The following is a 5,785-nucleotide window of genomic DNA, read 5'->3' as shown; positions in this document are numbered from 1 at the left end:
CACACACACACACAAACACACACACACACACACACTCACACACACACACACACACACATACATACACACACACACACACACACACACACACACGCACACACACACACACACACACACACACACACACACACACACACACACACATACACACACACACACACATACACATACACACAGGCACTTGTACACATACATACAAGCCCTTGTACACACACACATTGTACGAATGTTGATTGACAGTTGAGAGGCAAGAGACCATCGTAGGAGACCCTTCTACGATCGTCAGTGCGTATGATTACACAGTGATCATACCCTGTGATCATACCGTGTGATCATACACAGTGATCATACCCTGTGATCATACCGTGTGATCATACCGTGTGTATGGCATGTTATCACACAAACTGACGATTGTAGGAAGCTTCGTATACTTGAGGCTGTGCTCATTCGGGAGCTGACACCAGTAATCAACACCCAGATGAATTCGGTTCCGAGCATACAACTGTTCGATGGTCCTCTACTGACCCAGAGGGAAGACGTAAGACCTGGCGGACAGCTAGAAGCCGGAGACAGACAACAGCCACCTCACCCAACCCTTCGTTTCTCCCTACGATTAAGAGTGTTAGGTGAATCGTAGAGTGAAGTGTACCCACACTTATAAATGTCTACATCTCTCCTTGTAAGATTTACGGATGCAACTGAGAATTTATCGAACCCAGAGAGTGGGAATGCGCCTTCTGCCAAACAAGCACAGAAAAGCCACTACTTCACTATCTCCTGGAATGTGAAGCAACCAACGACCTTAGAAGAGCTTTAGGAGTCCCTGAATCTTGCAGTAACTACCCTGATGCCATCAACATTGCCAGTCTTCTGGTAATGAAAAGTGTCCAGCAGCTGGAGACCCTCGTAAATACCGTCAAGCAGTATCCTCCCCCGCAATAGCAGCCACGTAGTAAGGACTGACTATTTAAATGCGAGTACAGCACGCAGTATATCCTTTCACAATGAAAGATCACATTCACTCCAAAAAGAAACTACCACTTACGGGCTATTCATGCCCATGCCACCTGTTGGGTGGCTTAATCTTCATCAATCAATCAATCTTGTAACCTCAGTATAGCTGTCAGTTCAACAGTGTACTCCTGAAGATGTCACTTAGCTGACGAAACGTCGAACAATAAAAATGGAATGATTAAGTGATCTAGTGTTTCTTCACACTCCAGATGGAAGAAGAAATTCGCTTAGACTTTGAAATATCCAAAAGAAAATTAATAATAGTCGCAATTCTATTGTGTTTAATGAACAGAGAAAGGTACCCAGGGACACCTAACCGCTGCCCAGATGGGAATATCGTATATCTGTGGCTACCACTCAAGCAGAGGATCCCTTCGCCACACGGGAGACATCTCCCGTCACGCAGGGTGCAGTCGCACCTCCACAGATCTCCAGTATCAGCTCTTGATACTGGTAATGGCTCAAAAGGGCCACCACTTACGGGCTATTCATGCCCGTGCCACCTTTTGGGTGGCTTAATCTTTATCAATCAATCAAGCAGAGGAAGAGTAGGAATACCACGCCCTAAGTCGTGTAAACTGTATACCACGCTACCTGTGGGTGTAATATTTCCTTCATGTCTATGTAACATACAGGCGCTATGCCTCCCACGTCAGAGGACAGGCGTTCGCGGCTCCTAATGCCCATTAATGCATGTAATGCTACACCCACGGTAATGTGGCATACATGATAGATATAGATAGATAAATTGACAGGTTAGGTTAGGTGTGTGTTATACGTTGTGCAAATAATACCTCATAACTTTGGAATACTAATATCAAAAACCACTTATCATGCGTGATAAGTGCACTTATCATGCACTTATGAATTTTCCGTCCTCTTGAATAAATTAACAGTTGGTCTGTGGAATGTACAGCAACAGGAAGGGAGATGGAGGCACTCAACCAGTCATAGCAGTTACGCAATGATTATACCACTTTCCTGTGTCTAACACAGTCGTTTCAGGCGGACTTAAATGACTCATTCGTTATCCCTGGCTTCACGCGCGTAAACGAACGATACGCATGGAGAACAATAGGTAGATACACGAAACTTGGAAAGTTTAGACGTTTCGTGATTCGATAAGATTCACCTCTTCATCAATTCCTCCATATGCAGGCGGTAAGTCTTAGTGACGGGGCTGAAGATATGATGATCAAATCGATAAGATCACACACGACTTGATAATGATCCAAGACGGACCGAAACGACGTCGTTTCTCCATCTTAAGATGGGTGGTTTGGTCATCAGACAACCCGTCCTCACACTTGGCTGTTTAAAGCAGCGGCCGTCCTCCGCAGACGTTTTCAATAATTAAGATATTAATTTATTTATTAAATAATTTAATATGTATTACATAATTTAACACAATATTAACATATTGTGTTAAAACATTGGTTTGTTCTTAAATATAAATTAACATTATTATACAAATTCTATGTATAGTTATGCGTAGGTTAGGTTAGGTGTTTGGGTACTGTTGGCGATTATTTGTATTTGTAGTACGTGGGTGAAGCATTTACAGCGTTGTGGTTCGAACAGAATTCGTCAGTGAAACACTTGTTCCGGAAGTGTTCGGGCGCCATCAGTTGTGACAGCCCGTCCTCCAAACAAAGATCCAAAAGTGATTCCATGCACCCGCCAAACCCCCTGTTTATGAATGAAAAGCGGTTTACACACGACTCACAACTGCTGACGTTCGAACATATCCGGAACAAGTGCTTCACTGACGAATTTTGTTCGAATCGCAACGCTATAAATGCTTCACCCACATACTACAAATACAAATAATCGCCAACAGAACCTAAACACCTGACCTAACCTATCCTATGCCTATATATACACAATATGCCAATATATTATAATATTAATTTATACTTGAGAAAATTCCCGTTTTGAATGAACAGCATGTTAAAATTTATGAATGCGTCTGTGGGGTCGACCGCTGAATGTAATGGACTTGAGTCGAGGACGGGTTGGTTGTGAGTCGTGTGTAAACCACTTTTCATTCATAAACATGGGGTTTGGCAGCTGGATTAACGAGTTTGGCTCTTTGTATGCGAGGACGAGCTGCATCATACCCCCATTATACCGTCTCCCTCAGCGGTTATTGGACGTGTGAAGGGCGCTACAAGCAGTCTCAGTAACTTGTTATCACAACATTTTGTAATGTTTACTTTTTGTTACAACAACAGTGTATTTGCTTGGTCTTGGACATGCCCAACTACCAGGTGTATAGATACCCGTGGGTAGTTGGGTATACAACAGGTATACCTGTTGTATACCCAGTCACATATTTGTTATACATATTTGAGAATGCTGTGGATGCTTGGAAAAAAAAATACTTACGGATGAATATATATCCTTAGGTAATTGATAACACTAACGAATGTTAACAATCTAGCATTCATCATTGGTACATTCACATGATTGATGAAGGTTAAGCCACCCAAGTAGTGGCACGGGCATGAATAGCCCGTAAGTGGTAGATTTTTTAGAGTGAATTGTTCACTCGAATTGTTCACAGTTCCGGAATTGTTCAGACGTCATCAATTGTTAGTCGTATGAAACCGCTTTTCTTTCATAAACAGGGGGTTTGGCGGCTGGATTAACGAGCTTGAATCTTTGTATGTGAGAACGGGCTGAGCGGATAGTGCTCGGGAGTCGCTTTCCTAAGGACACGGCTTCGATTTTTGTCCGAGGCAGAAGTAGATCGGCAGAGCTTTTTTTTTTTTATACCTGATGTCTCTTTTCACCTAGCAGTAAATAGGTACCTGAGAGTTAGTTACTACGGGCAACATCCAGGGTATGTATGTGTGAGAGAGAGAGTGTGTGTGTAGTGTTCAAGAGAGAACACGACAAACACCTCTAAAGAATACGTGATCAACCAGGCTTTAGTTCATACGTCAGGCTGCGAGCAGCTGCGTCCAACAGCCTGGTTGACCAGGCGACCAATTGGAAGGCCTGTTCGGAGACCGTGCCGCGGGCACTTTGATCCCGAAACCTTTACAAGGTAGAAGTAGATAAGGTAGTACATGAAATAGAGAAAAATAGGTTGGGACTCAGTACATTAGACAACCGACGGTTAGAAAGGCGGGAATCAAGAGCTAATAGCTCGATTCTGCTGGTCCATATAGAGTCAATACAAATAGTAAACGCACACATTTTTAGCTTCCTCCTGGGAAACCTCAACCACTTGGGCAGGACGGTAGAGCAACAGTCTCGCTTCATACAGGTCGGCGTTCAATCCCCGACCGTCTACAAGTGATTGGGCACCATTCCTTCCCCTCCCCCGTCCCTTCAACAATCCTTATCCTGACCCCTTCCCAGTTCTGTTTAGTCCTAATGGTTTGGCGCTTTCCCCTGATAGTTCCCCCTTCCTCCTGGGAATTCTTCTAACCTAATGACCCCACAGCTTCAAAAGCATCGTGTCTGAAACTCGATCATCATTTTCTCTCTTTGCAGACGAGCCGAGTGAGCTGATTGGCTGCCACTACCATGACGTCACTACGGACTCAGCCGGGGTCACGTGTTCTCCCGGGGTCACGTCTGGTCAACTCAAACAAACCTATCACATTGAGGTAATTGTGTTGTCTAGTTTGATCCAATTTGGCATCAATGTTATTTATTCTCGTGGTATATGATTATTAGTTATTTATTTTGTATTTATACGGCTTAAAATTAGCCATCATACAACTTCCTTGATATCGTAATGTCAGTATTACATGCTTCTTGATTAATTAATAACTGGCTTGAACCACTCTGTGATTTATAATTATTCTAATTATCTCAATTGTAAATCTACAAAGATCAAGAGTAACTATTTCTTTCTGTTAGCTAGATATAAGAGAGTGTACATCAGGGATGTTAATGCTCATGTAGGCATACCAGGGAATGATAACTAAATCATCGACACACATTTTTTTATTTTTTCAAGAACACATGAAGATAAAAAGGAAATAAATATGACGGATTTCTGGAATTGTTCACTAATGACAAATTTAGAAAATACATTCGGTTATATTTAATTGCATTGATACAAGGTTGAGATAAAAATATGTTACAAAATTCAGCTTTTCATACTTAGTATATTTTAAAGTTTTTATCAATACACATCTATGTGCATTGGTGTGTATGAGGCAGAAACAAATGGGCAGAGTTTCTTTCACCATGATGTACCTGTTCATCTAGCAGTAAATAGGTACCTGGGAGTTAGACGGCTGCTACGGACTGCTTCCTGGGGATTATTGTATGTTAGAAATATATGTTGTAGACATAATAGTAGTAATAGTAGGCATCCATCAGTCTCAAGAGACTATGGAGTTGCGCTCTGGTTGTCGGTCTGGAGTGGTCTCACTTGGGCGCAAAGCCAGGGTAAGGTTGATGATTGGTAAGGTAGACATAATAGAGGAAAAATAAATTGGTTAGAAAGGCGAGGTCCAAGAGCTAATAGCTCGATTCTGCAGATACAAATAGTAAACACACATTATATGATTCCTGGAGCTCAGGAATCTATACACCAGTAGATTGACTGTTGAGAGGCGGGATCTAAGAGCCAAAGCTCAACCCTCGCAAGCACAACTAGGTGAGTACATACGCATGAACGCTCAAGGGTGAATGAAGAGGATTTATCCGGCGCATCATACATTACACCCCAGAGACCATGAGTAACAAATGCTAGACACAACAGACAGCTAATCACAGGATCTACAGCCGCTACAGCTCATTAACA

The 5,785-nt window shown here is 42.5% G+C and overlaps 1 protein-coding gene across 1 annotated transcript in view; it reads left to right on the top strand.

Moving 5' to 3' along the window:
* The first annotated feature begins 4,518 nt into the window (after nucleotides 1-4,518).
* The window catches only part of LOC138370968 (soluble scavenger receptor cysteine-rich domain-containing protein SSC5D-like), an 8,750-nt gene continuing 7,483 nt past the window's right edge, over nucleotides 4,519-5,785 (top strand). The window contains exon 1 of the mRNA XM_069335608.1: nucleotides 4,519-4,634. The gene's annotated coding sequence lies outside the window, so the exon portion shown is untranslated. The remainder of the gene's footprint in view (nucleotides 4,635-5,785) is intronic.

The sequence above is a fragment of the Procambarus clarkii genome, chromosome 34 (genome assembly GCF_040958095.1).
Source record: "Procambarus clarkii isolate CNS0578487 chromosome 34, FALCON_Pclarkii_2.0, whole genome shotgun sequence".
Lineage (NCBI taxonomy): Eukaryota > Metazoa > Arthropoda > Malacostraca > Decapoda > Cambaridae > Procambarus > Procambarus clarkii.
This window is presented reverse-complemented; position numbering and strand designations above follow the sequence as displayed.